At 32.2% G+C, this 21,317-nt stretch overlaps 1 protein-coding gene across 15 annotated transcripts in view; it reads left to right on the plus strand.

Annotated features, from left to right (window-relative positions):
• dlg1 (MAGUK family member discs large 1) overlaps positions 1-21,317 on the plus strand; it is a 624,340-nt gene that overhangs the window by 509,368 nt on the left and 93,655 nt on the right. The window lies entirely within an intron of this gene.

A 21,317-nucleotide genomic window follows, 5' to 3' on the forward strand; every position in this document is an offset into this window, starting at 1 on the left:
AACAAAAATAGTTTATTTAAATTTGAGAAATATTTTATTAATATTAAAAGTTTATTAAAATTCTTGCTAGAATGTGTGCAGAAATAAGTACAGAATTATTCTAGAATAAACAGAATTCTTGAAAAGCGCGTTTCACTTTGGTACACGTAGACTCGCCTTCCTCAGATGGTATAGATTGTTTAAGAAGTATTTAATTATTATCTATTGTTACAACTCCTACTGCAATGCTCAAATAGCTACAGAATAACACAAGAAATGCTATTTAACGATAACGACATGAAATCTACATCTTTTTCATTTTGATATTTTAACAATGTTTGCTTGTTTCTATTCAATTATATTAAAAATTTCTTTGCTTTTAAAACACAGCATCTTTTTCGAATAGCATTATAAATTTCTTACGATACTAAGCAAGATAAACTGAAACGCTGCATGAATCTAGCATTTTAATTTCGAAACAGGTTTTTTTAATAACCGAAACTACTCTATTTATTAAAAATTATAGAACTGTTAAGTGCAGCTAGAACTTTTAAGTTCCTAAATAATGTTCTCGATTTATAAAGCTTACAATACTTAATAATAATGATGCAGCAAACGTACAGAAGTGTCATATATTAACGTGTTCAGATTTATTTATCGTGATACGAATTATTCATTGCACAGCAGAGATTTTACTGTTATTGGGAAGAAAGTGTAAGAAATTGACAACGGCAGCTGATCAAATCGAGTCGCGATATTACAAATGTTTTATAAGATAGCGCGACGGCTATCTCGACGCTTACATTGAGGTTTATCATGACATAATTGCAGTTTCATATCGTTGGTACGCGGTGTCTCCTCGTAAATTACGTGCGCAAGAAGACGTAACGGATAATTATTTGCTCCTGAGTCATTAGCGCTAACGATCCCCCTTGCCATTCCTAGTAGTGGTACTGGAATCTAATCTACGAGCAACGATTGCGTTCACGACACGTCGTTCCTTAATCATCGTTTGATCGGTTAACTTCGGCAATTATATACGCCGACCTTCAAGACGCGAGCGATAGATCTGAAAGTGTCTGGTCCGCACGAACTTCCTCATGCTTCTGAGAATCGTTTGTATAATGCATGTAGGAAATAGTATCATCTCAGTTTCCTTCTACTCGTCTCTCTTCCGTTTCCATCGGACGGTTTCATCCAATTTGCCGTGGAACTAATCCAGTTGGTTCTCAAGAGTTTGCCAGCACTTTGATGATTCTAAGTTATTAGATAAGATATTATTAGATCTTGTCTTTATCAAATCTATATAATCTTTAATTGAATATAGAAAGGAAAACAATTATGATAACGATTTCACGCGTAGATATATTATTTTTTATATTTCTTTTCGAATGTGATTTTCTCGTATGTTAACTAAGGAATAGAATGTAATACGATTTTATGACTAGTTACATTATTTTGAAAAAATGGACTTAATATGTTAAGTCCGAATAATTAAAAAAAGTTTATTTATTGTTATATTTATAATATCTAAATTTGATGGAAAAAAATTTAGAAAAAAAATTTAAAAAGCAATACATTTTTTCTTATAAGTTTATTCGCGACAATAATTATTTTTGCGACATATAATTTTGATTCTCGATTTGTTACGAGTGAAGGGTTGCAATAAAATCGAGTTATCGCATACAATTCCATGCGGACTATAATGATGTTAATTTTACAAGGTATCTTGAACGTAATTGGAAAATGGTTGCAAAATTCCAGATAGCCGGGAAGCCCGAAATAATTATCTCGTGAAAGTTTAACTTTATGTGTAGATGTGCAACAATACATGTTGCTTTTACATACACATACATACGGAGAAATGTTTCCTTTCGAGCGTACATGTGAACATAGCGCAAATCCGCACATCAAGTTAATTAACTATTATGCGTTTCATTATGTTCTCATCCATTAATTGGATTGAAAACCATGTCTTAATATTTTGATTGATTCACCATTAGGGAAATTAAAGGTGACATTAAACGGCAAATGAATTATACGTTATAGGTTTAGCCAATGTATTTATGCGCATTCGATATTTCGCGAATGGAGAGCATGTTAAAAATAATCTTGTTCTCTCTCTATTTAAACAGATCTTTGTCGGAGTAGGACACATTACTTCACGTTATCTCTTCAGATACCCCTATATATTTCAAGACATTATTTATTTAACGGAGTTGATTAGCCCTCGTTGGTCGCGCCGACCTTTTAAATCACCCTTGTCTCTCGAATGTGCAAACACACCCATCGCCTTCTCAAAACTTCATCAGGTTTTGTTCTCCTCGGCCTCGTCGGAAGATTCATAGCGAGCCTGATTCGATTTGCAGCGTCGTTTGAAATTCAGGCGAGGGCATATTTCATTCGTCGACGGTCAGAGAAGGAAAGGAAAGATGGGTGGGGGGAAGGGGGGGAGGAATCGGGTTGAAAAGGCGGCTCGGTGAATATCGAGCTTGCCAAATGGAGTAAACTGCAGCCTCCGGCTCGTGTAATCTTCCGGAAGTCACCGTCTGCCGTCGATTACCTTCCTTTCTCCTTCTATCTTTTCCCTCTCTTTCTCTTTCTTTTTTCGTAAATAGCTTTGTATATCTCTTTTTATCTTCTCGTCACCTCTGTTTTACTCCTCCCTTATTCGTCTTCTTTATTTCGCCGGCTCGACTTTTCCATGCTGTACCTTCCCTTGGCCTTGGCATTAAATCAGGCGGGGTACTGCATAATCCAACGAAATGAAGCCAAGTCGTTTTTACGAGACGTCGCGGGAATCATATTTCCGTCGTGGCTTCCGGGAACTGTTTGCTTTTCTCGCAACGTGGTGGGAAAAATTTCGCACCAAGGGGGAAAATGACTGCCTTCGTGAATAGAGAAATTCATAGTACGGAATGAATTTCTACATGGCTCGACGAATTCCGCGGGTGTTCATCAATACGCAGCAGGATATCGGTCTCCAGTATTCATTTCCTTTGGATTAGTACGCACATTGCATACAATGTATACAGACATACGCGGGGAAAAAATCCGCTTTTTATGTAACCACCGTAAAAAGTGGTAGATATTTCTGCGATTCGTATGCGATACATGAGCGATGACAGAGATATTGTCGAACTGACAAAACTTCATTCTTTTTTTTATGATGGCTGTATAAAAGATGTTTCTACATTTGCAATATATCATATGCTACGTCGCGCGTCATTCGGGACTTACGACTGAATTTTGAATTTATCACTTTGATTTATTTTGCATATTTTTAAATTTTAAATAATTGGTTATTTTATTTTTAACAATTATATTAAAATATCGATGTTCTTTTCTAATTTCACCGCTTCCTCTTTTCTCGGCAGAAAACTTGTAATATCGTCTGGTAGGATACTTATTATTCGCGGACAGTAACATAATTTCGTTCTTGATAATGAGAATTGTAATATCCTGGAGTGCTTATCTGCATGCGACATTCCGAGATCTATTTTCCGCGAGGCAAGTTAGGGTTTCGATCGTCGCCTGAAATTCAGGGCTCAAGTTGCAGGCATCGTTTCCCGCGGGAAAACAACCTATCTCACATTATTCCAAGCTGTCGAAATTCTAGTTTCATCAGTGTCTTCATTTCGCCCCTCCCTTCAGCACGTCGTGTTTTCTCGTCGCAATATTACGCTCTAAAATCATCACGTTTACGAAATCTGCATTAAAATGTGATTATATCTTCATTTGACAAATAAAATAACGCCAAAAAATCGATAGTGTATTAAGTATACATCTCGTGAAGTCGTCGAATCAATACTGAAAAAAATTTACCAAATCTTAATACATAGTTCTTTGAATAGTACTAATTGTGTGTACACTGAAAAAAAAGATTGGTTGCTGCAACAATTTAGATAGTAAAATATGGTAGCATTTTTATATGGCTGCAGCAATCAGTTTTTGGTTGTAGCAGCAAATTTTTAATTGTGTTAACCTATCTGCAATGTCAGTATATGATTTCGATAGACTAACGTAACTAAAAATTAACTGGTACAACCAAAAACTGGTTGCTGCAGCCATATAAAAATGTTATGCCATATTTTACTATCTAAATTGTTGTAGCAACTAATCTTTTCTTTCAGTAAAATAATTAAAAATGTGCTGCTACAACCAAAAACTGATTTCTGCAGCTATATAAAAATGCTATGCCATATTTTACTATTTAAATTGCAACAACCAATCTTTTCTTTCAGCGTAAGTAAATATTTATTTACAATAAATATTTACTCAATAAAAAAATAATGCTTAAATCAATTAATGATTTTTGTATTAAATAAATATATGTTTACATTTATTATAGTAAATACTTACTTAGAGTTATTCAAACAAATATTTATTAAAATTTAGTATTTTTTTCAGTGAAGATTTAAAAAATGTCTCTAAGTTATGTCTTCGTCATCAGTCTAGAATGTGCAACCTTTTTTTACAGTCATTTTCAGAAGGCCATTTTTAAATAGATAAAATTTTTCTAATCACATAATATTCAATCTGTTTACACAAAATAAAAAATATAATTTTATTATTATTTTTGGCTATAAATCGGCAGGTCTCAAAAAAATCACAGATAGCTTGCGAGAGCCTCATCAGTTACGCATTACTGATCTAGGCAATTCTCAAGATAAATCATCTTTCTTTTTTCATTTTCTTTTTTTTTCAATTTCATGAACGTCTCTATGCTTCTTAATTATGGATTGTTCACTTATAATTCTAAACTGTAATAATTTATATTGTGAGGTATCCTGTTTAGCGACTAAATCATGTTCTATGTTGTATTATCGGCTGTATTCATCGGAATAATCGATATCGCATCTCATCCTGGTACGATCCATTAGTGGTTAGGGATCATCGGCCAGTAGCTCATGTTGATTACCACGTGGTGCACCTCCTGGCACTTCCCGCGCTTCCGGTCCTATAGGACGTTATAGCGTTGCATTATAGGCTGCCGGTATTATAACAGGACACGTCGTATAAATCACGTCGAATGACGTGCATGCATCGCTCTCTCAGTTGCGTCCCCTGGCGTCGACGCAAATTGCTGGCATTAGTCGTTAGTGACGGATCATGACTGGCCCTTCCGTTCGGAGGAGATCACCAGAGGCGCTGTCCTTCGTGCCAGTTTCACACGTCTAATAATTCAATTCTGTTAATATTATTTGACCCACACTTCAATTGTCAGGCAATTGTTGTCTAATGATACTTAAACATTTTCGTTTCATAGACGGATTGGTTCCAAGTTGAAAAATTTATGCTCAAACTATCTGAATGAAGAAAATTATGAAGTCATTATGCGCTTTTTATCTTTGTGGCATGTAATTTATATTTTTAAAGAGTATAAATTGAAAAAATCTCTTTAATCGACTAAAATATCTAATGATCCTAAATATATTAATAGAATACTTTTCTAATTGTTATTTTGGCTTTTTTGTTCTTCTTCTTTTACTCTTTCACAAATAAAGCGAACTCTTTTTCTTTTGATTATCTCGTGTTCGATTCACAATGCATTTCGTAGGACAATGCTCGAATCAACAGAGCATGAACGCAATGTGTTTCTTCAGCTCTTAATGATTTTTCCAATACGCGGAGTATATTGCGTGTCGGCAGTCATTTATCTTTATTTCACGGAGGATACTCTGTTGCGGTTCGCACGAGGCGCGGAATTTATATTAATGGTAGCACGCATAGATATTAGGAATAATTACATTTTTCCGTTGGAATGCCATACGTGAGAGACTCGTATATATCTGTGTAAATATATATGCATGTAAAACATTTATTATATAGAAGTTACTGAGATAAATTGCGGATCATATTCTGTTTAGTTTGAACGGTATCATTATGTCCATTTCGCGGATTAACTTCATCTTGTTTTATTTTACAACTTATCCTTTGTGATTTTAACTTTTGTTAGTATTTCAACTTTTATTGTCATGTTCTCTTTCTATTAAAATCAGGTATGTTTTAATAAATATTCCAAAACTAATACTTCAGCGCGTTCAGTCTGCAATTAACGGAGTTATATCCGTTAAAACTTCAAAATTATTCGAGCGAATTATTATCCGAGAAAGTTTTGTTCACAGCGATGCATGCGATCAAGCAAACGCCGTTAAAAAATTATTGTATAAATATCTTTCCATCATCCGACGGAATTTTCCGCTCACAATCAGATTTTTGATCGTACTAGTAAATATTAAAATAAAAACTGATTAACTCTTTTGGGTCCACTATATATACCTTGTATTAAAATCATATCTTTAATAAATATCAAATTATTCAATTAGAACTTGTTTTAAAAGAAATTGTTTAAATTTTAATTGAAAAATATTATTAGAAATACAATCATAAAATTATAAAATAATAAGGCTCAATAAATCAAAATAAGTAAAAGTAAAAAGGGCTACGAGCCTAAAACATAAATTGACAAACTGTATGAGTAGTTAAAAAAGTTTTTTTGAAATAAAACTATGTCATAAATTAAAAACGTAAAATATAATTTGACAATCAGAAGTTGAACAAACGTTTCGATCCTGGTTGGATCATTTTCAATGTGACAAATAAATTAGTGTGACAAAATAAATTAACAACGGTAATTAACAATAGAGTTATAACGTAGATAAAAAACATATAAAAGATCAAGTAAAATTCGCATTCGGACGCAAATTAACTATAAAACTCGCTCCAAATTGAGAGGAAATCAAATAAACGATTATAGTTGACAAAAATGTGCTCCTCCGAACCGTATGTGTGTATAAGGACGAACATGTTTCTGTTAGCAAGTATAAATTGTAATAATAAATTAACGGTAGAAGTAAATAAAAATAAAAATAAAAATAATAAGAACAATAAGAAAAGTACGAATCGAGTCGCAAACAGTAAAAAGGAAAATACAAATAAGTCGTAAATAATAAGTCAAATTTAAAAAAAGAGGCAAAAATTATCTTTGATATAATAAGGCAAGCACATAAGAAAAAAGAGTGAAATCGCCAACATGCATTGCATATGTATGATAAGTTTAGAACAAATAAATTCACAATAAATACCTTATGTGTGTGTCGAAATGATGTATTATAGATTAGGCAATGCGAATGGAATCGAAATTGATCGTCTCTCTGAGAAGCTAAGATATAAAGTACGACATATAAAGACAAGAAGGTTGAAATGGAAAACTAGAAAGGGAAGGGGGAAAAAAATAATAAGAAGGAAAGAATAAAGTGGAAGGGAGAGAAAGTAGGGAGAGAAGAGAAGGATGAGGAAGGGAAAGCAATCAAGAGGGAGAAAGAGACTGGATGATCTGTGAATAAGTATCGGGTAAAGATTCGGTATCGTTCTGTCTATTAAGGCCTTGTTTCTGTCTTTTAATATGAATCATTTCAGATACCAATCTCTTATTGTAAGAAGATTCGCAGTCCAAAATTCTCACATCGTTCCATTTGAAATTATGATCAAAATTGATTCGATGATCAGTTATGACAACATTCAGAATGTTGTCTACAAGATCTCATGTGATGATTGTGAGGCGAGTTATGTTGGTCAGACAAAGAGAAAATTGAGCACGAGACTACACGAACATATCTCTGACATCAAAAAGAATACAGGTTCTCCTACTGTCATAACTGATCATCGAATCAATTTTGATCATAATTTCAAATGGAACGATGTGAGAATTTTGGACTGCGAATCTTCTTACAATAAGAGATTGGTATCTGAAATGATTCATATTAAAAGACAGAAACAAGGCCTTAATAGACAGAACGATACCGAATCTTTACCCGATACTTATTCACAGATCATCCAGTCTCTTTCTCCCTCTTGATTGCTTTCCCTTCCTCATCCTTCTCTTCTCTCCCTACTTTCTCTCCCTTCCACTTTATTCTTTCCTTCTTATTATTTTTTTCCCCCTTCCCTTTCTAGTTTTCCATTTCAACCTTCTTGTCTTTATATGTCGTACTTTATATCTTAGCTTCTCAGAGAGACGATCAATTTCGATTCCATTCGCATTGCCTAATCTATAATACATCATTTCGACACACACATAAGGTATTTATTGTGAATTTATTTGTTCTAAACTTATCATACATATGCAATGCATGTTGGCGATTTCATTCTTTTTTCTTATGTGCTTGCCTTATTATATCAAAGATAATTTTTGCCTCTTTTTTTAAATTTGACTTATTATTTACGACTTATTTGTATTTTCCTTTTTACTGTTTGCGACTCGATTCGTACTTTTCTTATTGTTCTTATTATTTTTATTTTTATTTTTATTTACTTCTACCGTTAATTTATTATTACAATTTATACTTGCTAACAGAAACATGTTCGTCCTTATACACACATACGGTTCGGAGGAGCACATTTTTGTCAACTATAATCGTTTATTTGATTTCCTCTCAATTTGGAGCGAGTTTTATAGTTAATTTGCGTCCGAATGCGAATTTTACTTGATCTTTTATATGTTTTTTATCTACGTTATAACTCTATTGTTAATTACCGTTGTTAATTTATTTTGTCACACTAATTTATTTGTCACATTGAAAATGATCCAACCAGGATCGAAACGTTTGTTCAACTTCTGATTGTCAAATTATATTTTACGTTTTTAATTTATGACATAGTTTTATTTCAAAAAAACTTTTTTAACTACTCATACAGTTTGTCAATTTATGTTTTAGGCTCTAGCCCTTTTTACTTTTACAATCATAAAATATAAAAATTATGTACATAATAAGATCAGAAAGTTCTTAGACCAACCATGAAAGATTCAATATGGTTAGTTCAATATTACTTATTTGCGTAGCAATTAATAGCAATAATAAACAATATAAATTTCTGATTATTATTTATATTATAATATTAGGTGTTGGAATTAATTCGTAGCGTTTTACAAGTGATGGGAAGTACTTTCATTAATGTATTTTTTAATGCTCATGTGAAATAAATAACATTCTTTCATTAAAAACGCTACGAATTAATTCCAACACCTAATATATTAATGTATATAAACGCATTTAATTTTCAATCCTTTTATATTTCAAAATACATTTCTTCTTAATAAATAATTTTATTATTTATCATTGATATTTGCTACTATTTTACTTTTTGGATCTTTCATTTTAAATTTTTATGTCGTGTGACCTTTAAAAATAATTAGATAGTTTTTCAATTCTAAAATAAAATCGGACCTTAGAGTCAAGCGAAAGCGTAACAAAGCATAACCTCAGTGCGTTTGGTCGAAAATGTTTACTTTGGAATTGGGACATTCGCAGCCAGGTTGGACTGGCACATGCAGATACCATGTTCTCCGCAAGTGCATAAACTTTAACTCGCAAATTCTGTAATCGCTGCGCTAGATCCACCCATTTGCTAACCGGATGAACTGTAAACGCAAATTTATATCTTGCAGTCGTATCATCATGCGATCGATTCGATCGAATCCGCTCTGTTCAACGAGTTCAATATGCGAATTACGCGCATTTATTCGTTTGAAATGACGGATATAATCGTTAAGAAAAGTGTCTGGTTGAATTAATTGAAATCCTGGTTAAAAATGGACAAATCAAAATTTTCTAATTAAATCTATTAATATTCTAAATGTGTGATAATCGGAATTCTAATTGATATAATTAATAATAATATAATTATATTATTATAATATAATAATATAATATAATATAATCAATAATAATATAATTGATATGATATTCGCCATTTTCACCTAGAGAAAGATTTCTTCGATTCAAAGAAATGTTTCTTTGCTTTACGGTTAAAGAAAAAATTTCTTTGATTTGAACGTTATTTCTTTGATATAAACATTATTTTTTAAATTAAATAAAAAAAATTTATTTGATTTAAAAAAATTATGTTCAAATCAAAGAAATTTTTTCTTTGACTGTATAACAAAGAAACATTTCTTTGAATCGAAGAAATCTTTCTCTAGGTGAAAATGGCGAATATCATATCAATTATATTATTATTAATTATATCAATTAGAATTCCGATTATCACACATTTAGAATATTAATAGATTTAATTAGAAAATTTTGATTTGTCCATTTTCCAGGATTTCAATTAATTCAACCAGACATTTTTCTTAGAGAACATAATTATTATTAAAAAATAATACAAATGGTGATAACGCTTAAGTAATTTTGTAGTCAGAAAAAATGCTAGCATGTAATATTCAAGCAATAAATATATTTCTTTGTAATATAATATGATTTTATTACGAATAATAAGGTACGCAAACGTAACGTAAAAAAAAACAAATTTTACGCGGATATTGCACGGTGAAGCTTGCCAGGTGTGGTAAAGATTAATCAGCCTCAATGAATACCTTTACCGCACGAAAATAATTAATGCTTCGGTAGATGTGAATAATCCACTTTTATAAAACGTTCATTTTCTTCCACTCGGCGATCGATATAGCGCCTCCGAGTTTATGAATTGATTTATGAAGCGGGGAAACGTCCGAGTGTTGGTTTCTACCAGAGATGGCTTGCCCGCATCTGAAAATTGGGGAATATTATCATAATGTATTCCACCTCATCTGCATCGGAATTACCGACCAGATAAGGACTCGAAGTTTGGTATGAATACGCTTTAAAGCGAAGTCGATTTTTCCCTGGGAAAAAAAGGCGTGTGAAAAATCAGTCATTGAGCGGAATATACGTGGTTGTATAGTGATGCGCAGTATTTATTATCCGAAATTTTTTACATTGTTACTTTATGGATCGTGATTGATGAATTAAATTATTACAACGATACAATTCAATTCAAGTGTCATTAAATATTCAACGTTGCAAATTATTGTATTATAAATTTTATGCGGAATTTTATAAGTTATTGTTTTTAATGATGATGCAACAACGAGATAATATGAATTATTTTAACGCTATAGCAGTAGAATAGAATGAATTATTCACGCCCTTCACAGAAAATCTTTATTTAACGCGGAATTAATAAACGGGAGCGAAAACAGCTATGGTATAAGTCCATGGAGTGCCTCGATGAAATCTAAAACCTGAGGAGAGTATTTAGGTCGACTTCGTTGTCTCTGACAGCTCGTTCGTCCTGACTTTTAAAAACTACCGGACAATTTCCGTGGGTTTATCTTCGCGAAACTTGTTCGGCGCGCGCGTAAAGCTCCGCCGAGTAATTTGAACGAAAAGTAAACTTCGAGGCTCTTTATTTTGCTTGGCTTTGCGTTAGTAAGAAACTACTGTGTCTCGACGAATCGACGTGAAATCGAGATAAATTCTGAATGTTATTTTAAGTCCATTATTTCGATTTGAATATTGTTAAATCTACCACCGTTGATACAATATTCTTATGTATATATTTCATTATTTTCTAAATTAACTTGTGATTTTGTATGTAATCTTTTTTCTATTATTTATTTAAGATAAAGTACGCTTTCTAAATGCGCCATTTATTTAGACTAAAATTTTTCTAATAACAAATTACACTATCTCAACTTTATTTTTATACGTAACGTTAGCATTGTTACATACATTATCGATTAATTTTGTTAAATTAAACAGTGAACAATTAATTTTTTGTGGACTAAGATATTTCTAAAGCAATAAATTCGAGAAACAATTTGATACGAAATTAGCATAAATTAGCTAATTTGATTGATATACTTTGCTCTTTATGCATTTTTATGATTTTTTTAAATTTTTACATGAGCAATTAATTTCAAAATATGTCTATAACATATTTTGCTAGTTTCATTGAAGAAACAGTTTAGAATTAAACCTATGGTATTATATCTTTTTATTTTTTACCGTTTTGCTCTCATGCAATTACGATAATTTATAATAAATCAATACCCATTTAAAATTTCCGATGTCTCTTTACAATATCTTGAAGCCAAAAATCGAAATTCTGACACATCAGATTTTTGTTTACAATATTTTATGCATGTTTTTTGGAAGGTGGAGTGCTAGTTGACATCACACTCCCATTTTTTTATATTAATTTCCTGCGAATGAGTAAAAGCAATAAATTTGGGGCCAGAGCAACAAATTAGCACTTAATAATGGCATATATTCGAATTTGTTTTTAACGATTGGAATACTAATTTCTCAAAGATCCAGATAATTCTTATTTAGACCAGTTGACTTTGCATCGCGAATCTTGGATGTAATTAGTCTTTACGATAGTAAATCTACTTATGAGCCATGCGATATAGTATATTTTACTCCATTTACCGTAATGTCGCTGCTGATATTTTGATATCGAACGGCATTACTATATGGAATGACGATAAGGGGAAAGAGGGCCGTTACACCTGCATGAATTTCGGGATGGCAAGCGCAGAATAAGGTCGTAAACTCCCCGGGCGTAAACCGGTAAATGGTACGTGCCAAAGTAGAATGAAGTTTCCCGACGTTGAATCGGTAGAAGACGCCCAGACCGATCACCTCGATCGAGCGCTCACCGTTACTTTGGACCATCTCGTACGATCTACGTAAGCCATGAAACATGATGCTGTAACTCCCCACGCCTAGGATTACTAGTCAAAACTACCTGAGGGAGTTATACGCCACTACAGAATCGCTTAGTTTGTCTCCTCTTGCCCACCGGAAACAATCTCTACTTCTGTCGGACACGGGAGTTTCAATAGTCGCATCGTGTGTTTCAATCCTCGAATTATCGCGATACGAACGATGAATGAACGATTCATTATTTCTCCTCGAACAATTCGAGAGAATTGAAACATTTTGATTTTGTATTTGTTTTTAATTTAATACTGTGTATCGTATTGGTGCAATACCGTTAGCGCGGAAAAATATTTGAATATTTGTTGAGCGTTTTTATTTTAGCGTTTGCAAAATGTTTACAAACATTACAGCGTTTTGTATTTATAAATATTTATATTTTTTTCTATGCTTTTAATATTTTTCAATATTTATCATCAGTGTGTTATAAAAATTATAAATTTTGTTAAGAGCTCAATCGTCAAATATCATACCGAGTGAGGAATAAATCGACATTAATAAATATAAACGTTTAATATCTAGTAGTTTCCCGTGTCTTCTCCTTTGCATTTTAGATCAAGGTATGCTATAAATAGATTACAATTGTATAAATTTGGGCATCTCGTGGAAGCATCTACTATCCGTAGATTATCTAAAGATAATGATGCTCTAAAATATCTTAATTTCTGCGGAAATTCTCGAATGTGTCGTGGATGAATAAGTACGATGGAGAGAGAAAGAGAGAGAGAGAACTCATACTTTCCGCGTCTCGATAAATTCTCACAGCGAGAGAATTTATTACACCGCGAGGGCGTTCTCAGGCATTCCACGGATTAACTCGTCAAAGTGTCTCTCAAGAAATTGTCTCGGCCGCCCCGTTACTCTACAGGCTACACTATATCCTCGAGATTGTATGCAACTATGTGGCGTGGGTTAAAGTTCGTCATTGCTGAACTTCGAGTAACGTGCGCGACCCCGAACCTCTTTCTTTCCGTGGCGGTATAATCGAGAAATTACAGGTTACACAGGAAAGTAATCGAAAATTTGCGTAACTTTGATCGCTTACAGCGAGAATTGCAGTTCGATTAGGCGTTGATGTTCTTAATGAAAGTATGAATTATGTAGACAATAAGAACAAACTCTGTTGTAATCCAATAATATGTATGTAAATCCAGATTGCGTGAAACGAGAAAGCAATTTATTTAGTGTACAAGTAAACTACTCAGAGTAGAACTGACGTTTGTTCGGCTTACTGTGATTCTAAAGAGCAGAAATTGAATTCCCAATCGGGATGGCAATGAAAGGAAAAGAGCACGAACGCGCGATGGATTTGTATAATTCGCTCGATTGAATTGATGCTAAGTAACTTATACAAATGAGATCGTCGAATGTGCCGGCAGATGAAATCTGCATATTATGCAAAAAGAAATAAGGAAAAGAAAATTACGAGAAATTCATGAAGATTATTAGCGATATAACATATAAGGCAAAAAGTAAGGGAATTTGATTATATTCGAACAAATCGAGCAGCGAAAAAAGTAAAGGCATTTATATTGTGCATCTCTCAACCGAATATCTTTGATATAAACGTTTGATTGTGCGACGTCTGATTGTACATACTAAATTCTACTTTACGACATTACATTCCAAATTCAAGCAACGTGTTGTTTTATGGACAGTCGTGAAAATTCGTGGTTTCACGGTTTTGCAGCTTCGTGCTATTATTGCATCTGAATCGCTCGATTTCCTTGTGTAATCCGATAAAGAAATACGGTTCGGAAGAACGGATTTTTACGACGGTAAGCAACGTTTGACAACCCCTTTTGCGTCCCATAGAAAAACACTGGGCGTCGACAACGACCAGGAAAGAATGGGAAAAGAAAAGCAGGCGGACGTGACTAGGATAAGGGCTGCTTCCGATTCGTCCGAAAACTCAGAGGCTTTGGCTTGCTGACACGAAATACAAGATTGGAATAAATTTACGGTACTTCGTGCATCGTATTAAGCATTCTGTGACCTCTCTTATCATCTTTGTTAAATTTTATTCGTTCGTTATCGATGACATCTTTCATTGAAATACGGGACTTTTCTTTATCTCATTTATTACTTTTTTATTTTATACATGAAAATTTTGCACTTTTAACGACAATTTTATTTTTTTATGATAGTTTTCTTCGAAAAAAACATTATTTTCTTCGAATTATTTTTCTATTTTGAGATCTGACTTTTCAAGTTTACTTTACGACTTGCTGTTTTTTTTTCGCTTGCCTCTTATGGTCAAATTGTCCGCGGAAGCATAGAAAAGCATAAACGTCCAAAGCTGCACATACATACATACATTCATTCATTCAAAAAAAATACACAAGTACTTTCTATAAAATTTAAGCAATAATACGAATGTACGCTATATTAATATTATTTTTGAGACGCAATTCTATTTCTAGACTGATAATAATAAACAAAAATGATTTTATTACAATTGAATTCTCAGAATGGCAATATTTTTACATATTTCTTTAAGAATCGTGTGATAGTTTTATTCTACAAGGCTTTTTCTTTGCGCGCGCGCGCGCACACACACACACACACACACACACACACACACAAAATGCGGGTATATAAATTAAAAATATCTTGGTTATGGTTGACTCGTCGTAAATGTCAACCACGATTTCTTATGTTCTCGTAAGAATATCTTCGAGATTTATGTATGACAGCAGTTACTTTTATTTTACTTCGATAAGTGGTTGGATATTCTCGTTTAGTTGGTCGTAACATTTTTTTTACGAGCTCTTTAAAACTTACTATGACTTGATTCGTGATGAAATATAAAGTACGTGGATAAAAAAGTATTCCTTTGTTACCTTTAAATTCACACGTATATATCTATCAGATTAATGCACGCAATTTGAATTTTTTTTATTTAAAAAAATTTTTTTGGAAGATTTTATCTTGAATGAATTAAAAAAAGAAAAATGTAATATAGAAATGGTTATAATTCTACATGAATATCATCGATATATACTTTTTCGTAACAATTTGTTTATTGAAATGAATCTTTTTCAATAAAACAAATTATTGTTTAAAGTAAATTTTTCCAATGTTTATCTTTGAATGCATATTGTAAGAAGGATTTTTAAAATCTCACGATATTTATTTTTTTATGAATTTCTCAATATGTTCAATTTTTTTCAGTACAGTTATTAAAAAGATATTTCTTAATAAAAATATTAAAGTTAAAATTAATAAAAACTTTCTATTATATGAAGTTTTATCAATTTTTATTAGGTAAGCTATGCATTTTTCGAGAATTGTGATATACATATTTTTATTCTCGCTTCACAATTACATTTCTTAATTTTGCAGCAATATAAAACACCAATATTTTTATAATGTTATTTACAAAACGCGTATAAAAAACGTAATTTCCACGCTGTTAAAACAAACTTGTTTTGCGGTAAATTTTTTAGTAGGCATTTTCTATTTATTTTTTTTGTTATTGTAGCGCGTCACATCTTTGCAGGTCTATATTTCTTTAAAAAGTTTTTTGGATCTCAAGAAAAATGTAATTATTACATTTTTCTTGAGATCCAAAAAATAGCATAACAATATGTAATGTATGATTCGATAAAATGTTTATTTACAATGCTATCCGTAATCTATAGTTTTTGCACAAGAGATACTGACGTCAGGATATTGTAAGAAGACCGCAATTTGTTTATGTTTGGTTATGTTTCCGGTGTTCGCCCGCGGGATTTTCTCAAACGAGAGCACCGTTAATGAATATTTATATCATTATCGTGGCCCGTTTCTTCGTATGCAAAGAAAGCTTAACGCTGCAGCTTGTCCGACCCTCTCCAACTTCGCTGCATATTTTTCAGACCCGGTAAAGAGGTAACTGAGAGAAAAACAGTAAACGTATAAATCCTCTAGATTTCTCCACCAAGAAAAATGCGAGCATTGAGCCTCGTTGCAGTTTCATCGTGACGTGAGCTACGATTAAAATCGTCTGAATAAATTAACACAATTAACGGTGAAAATTTAGGTACCTTATAAAAGAAAATTAAATAAAATTTTATTTATTAAAGAGAAAATCGTATATTCGAGAATAATAATAACTGTTTTAATTCATTTCTGTAAATTAAATAAATTCACATTAAATCACTCTGATAGAAAATATATATCTGAACAAGGAGATTACATTATATTGTGTCAAAACTATAATATCGTTAATTTTTTAATTGTTTTGAATTCTCATCAGTTTTTGTTCGTTATGCGTTAAACATGTGTGCTGAAGCGATCAATTAACTCTCAACTGCAATATCCGCCGTAGCCGTTCGCGAATTTTCCGATATGTCTCGGGAAACTTCGTGAGCCCGTCGTTCGCAAAGATTGGATCGTTAATACGAACTCATTAATCACACCCCGCAAGCAGCCTATGAAATTAATTTTGCGCGTCGTTACTTTTAATGTTAGCGATAAATTTGCATGAGATCAATTTTGCAATAGACAGACTATTTTGACTTGCTCTCTTTTGAGTTGAGTATGTTGTTTGTTAGTTTCGTTGCTTTTGTTTAAGTCTTTTATTTTTCACCAATTCTATGTAACAATGATGTTGATGAAATAGTCTCTAAATTTTTACATATATTTTTTAAGAATGTGGAATACTAGAATAGAGAAAAATGTATCAAATTTTAACAAATATTTGTTTAAATAGCACTACCTTAACATTTACTTAAATGTAAATAAATATTTACTAAATGGAAAAATGATAGTTAAATCAAATTAATGATTCTTGTATTATATATATATATATATATATATATATATATATATATATATCTTTTTTACATTTAGTAATATTCTGCTAATACTATTCAAATAAATATTTATTAAAACATGTTTCTCTCAGTGTAGCAGTATTGATAAAAATGTAAATAAATTTGTTGTTATCTTATTCTGACAACTTTTGTTATTTTATATAAATGGGTTTCACATTATACATTTGATAGAACTTTTGTTATACTTAATCAATGTTTTTCCGGAATATATTTTATTTTGTATATTTATATCGTTGTTATATTATCAGTCGCTTATGACTATCGAAGTGTTTTGCGTTTTCGAGACACACGATCGTTCGCGTGGAGGTATCAGCGTAAATTCACACGTTTTAGATCCCGCATTCATATAGTGTCCGCGTTTTATGCGCGTTTCGGGTATCGCGAGTTTACGCCCGGGGTAACATCGAAAGCGACTATAGGAGAGGAGCGGGAGATCGTCGATGTTAAATCCCGGAGTATGCAAGCTTTGTGAATTAAAGCCGTACCTGCAGAGAGTTGAAATGCCGCAGCATGCTAAAAGCGAATCCGTTGTTATCATAACGCGATGTCGGCCCCACGAATAGAGATGCAGATGAAGCAAGCTCGATGCACAGAATTAGCGCTCCACTCTTTGTGACAAATTAAAAACCGAGATATAGAAAGATTTTATAATTTAAGCTTCAATATTCCGAGATATTTTTTTTTTCGATGTAAAACATATATATTTGTATCAATTTATACGAAAGCGATGTAGATATGAAAGATGACATTTGTATTTGGTCTGCCAAACTGTTAATTATCGTGATACCTTATGCATACACACACACAAAGCTGAAAAGATTATTAATCTCAAAAATATAATTTGAAAAATATAAATAGCTTTTTTGTATTTCACAATTGCGAATTATTTTTACGTAGGTGGATTTATTTATTCAAATATACCTACTATCTGTTTTTGTCAATTAAAATACTAATTTTAATTTGGAGTACACATAAATAAATATGGGATTAGTTTAATTAATTTAATTACACATTTTCCGGAGCGTAAATCAAGATTAGACTAACGACGAAACAAAACTAATTTATACATAGATCAATTAAAAAACATGATTGCAAGATGGGAAGAACAGTGTAGAGGCAAATTTTTTTAATAATGCTGAATAAAAGAAAGAAAAGGACACATTAAAAATATTAATTCAAACGTTGCATTATTTTTTTGTATATTTTATCAAGTAGTAATGTAAATATTAAATTCAATAATAATCAAGTAATTATTTTTTTACTCATTTATGTAATAAGAAAAGATACGATATTATTAGTTCTTATTGATTTTATTTATGCATTATTACGTATAACATTTATTTAGATTGTAAAATAAGCTTCGAGGAAAATACTTATGTACTTATGAGTATGACAGCGTTCTTGCTTTGCAACTTTCAGACAGGCCGAGTTTAAAGAGAACAACGAAAAATTGAGCTTACCGGAATATGCGGAGTCACGATCGCGAAAAGTTTGTTGGACGTGCAAATTTTCACGCGATTACTGCACGAGACGAAACGCAAGGAGAGCTGCGAAAAGCGACAGTGTGCAAAAAGCGACTAAGCGGCCGCGATTAAACCACGAAATTAAAATCCGTCAGTGGCGAATGCACACGCTGAGTTGGGATGAGCATTTTATTATGTAGCTTTTTTCGTGATTCTTCCGTAGAAAATACAGCGATTCTGTTAATCCGTGGCAACGTGTTTCATATCACGCCGAGTGTACAGCATTCTCGTATCATACCATTCGTTTCGCAGATCGTTACACAATTTATCACTTTTCTTTGAGTGATGAAAATTCACGTGGATTTTAATGTTGTATTTTTCGCGAATTTCTCTTTAGAATAAAGGGATTATGGGAATTATTTTCTGAAAACTACTGAATTTTTAATATATGTAATAGATATTATTGGGGGAGTCAAAACAAAGATTTATATAATGCTTTAAAATTGAAGCGGCTGTGTAATTTCATTAAAAGATGAATGAAATTTAAATTTGAAAAGAGGATCCTTTAATGGCTGCCATTGATACATGAGGGATGTTCTATATTTCTAAGGATCTGGTGTAACGCTAATGACTCAAAAAAAAAAAGAATCGAAACGTTCGTATAGAAATATATTCAATTAAATATTACACTGAATAATAGTATTATTTAACCACAACAACTGCGTTTATACTCTCATTTGTTTTAATTCTCACTATTTAATTGAAAAGAGGATTTTGAAGCTAATTAGACTACTCTACTTTCGAGAGGTTACTAAATCTCTTGATTTTGAATTCTGTGAGTTTGTTAATGTTTATATATAGAAAACTACGGACCAAATAGAAAACTTTTTTCTCACTTTAGGTCACTAGGTTTATCTAAAAAAATTTCAAAAAATTTATTACTTTTAACGTGAAAACTTAAAATTTTTCTTCAAAAATTATTTTTTTAAATTATTTCTAACATTTTTTATTAATGAGTTATCTAGATTAAATAAAACGAGTACTTTGATTGCTCATAATTCTATTAAAAGTCACGTAGTTATTATTACCAAGTAAATAGCGAATTTATTATCATGTAAATAGTGGCGTAGCAGACAACGCACTGGTCTGCTATACTATAAATTTCGGGTGCGATCTCTGGCAGAATCAAAAAATTTTCGTACGCTCGTAGTTCTAAAGTAATGACAAACCCCCCACCGAGTAGTATATTAAATATATTACTTCCAAGACAAATATACTATATTTGTCTTGGAAACTTCTAACAATTCGTCGTTCGGAATTGACGTTAATCTGCTAAGGGACAGGTCCCTTATATAACTGTGTACAACCAGCGTGTGCACCATTATTATCATATGAGAGAAGTCATTATGCTCGGGCAATACGACTAAGAAAAATCTCTTAATTTTTGCAATGTAAACGAATGTTAAGAAAATAGTTAAATATATTTACTATAATGACAATTATAATAATCATCAATTATAGTATAATTTTTCTATATTTGAGAGACTATACATATATAAGATTACTATTATCATAACAGTAATAATCATAAAAATGGACCTTCTAATAATATAGGACATTAATTTTTCACCTCATTAATTTTTATACGCTGAGGAAGGCTAAGTTAAGTTCGAAACGTTCTGTAATCTTTGTGAGAATAGTAAATGTTTGTCATTGTCAGTCATCCTAATTTTACTCGTTTGATATAATTGACCTTACATTGAATTATTGCTTCGCAATTTTATATATATATATATATATAAAATTTGTGTGTGTGTGTGTGTGTGTGTGTGTGTGTGTGTGTGTGTGTGTGTGTGCGTGTGTGCGTGTGTGTGTGTGTGTATATACGAGCGTACACTATAATTTTACTTTTATTCTGATTCAATATGTTCATTGTTTTATGCATACTGTTTATATAATACAATTATTGATTTATAAGTGGTGATACAAAAACATTTAATTTACATAGTTCTTTACATTAAACTTATATATCTATCACAGTTTATTATAATCTAACTCAATTCTGGTATTAATTAGATGCTGGGTAACTTGAGACTTTCCGATTGACTGTTTCTATTTTATGACTTTTCCTGGCGTCTAGTTCAGTTTCACAAGAAACTATACAAAATTTTGGCAAAATTAAATCACAGGTTATGAGAAAGGAAAGTTATCTCGAGTTGATTCAGGATGAACGTCCGCCATTCCGAAAAATTCTAACGACGATTGCATCGTTAAGAGCGCGAAGCACAAAGCGTGAACTGAGAAGACACTTCCGCGATGTCTGACTCGCCCTATAATTGAAACAACCACTGGCCTGGATGAGATGTTCATAGACACGGCGACGCCTCACGTACGCCAGACCATCGAGATGCTTTTTCTCGCGACAGAAAGGCAATTAGCCACCGTGGCTTGTGCCAATCGTGGCCAGTATAAGTTCTGCAAGCGAGTCGCGAAACACGATACAA

This window comes from Acromyrmex echinatior, chromosome 3, assembly GCF_024713525.1.
Source record: "Acromyrmex echinatior isolate Ae372 chromosome 3, ASM2471352v2, whole genome shotgun sequence".
Classification (NCBI taxonomy): Eukaryota; Metazoa; Arthropoda; class Insecta; order Hymenoptera; family Formicidae; genus Acromyrmex; species Acromyrmex echinatior.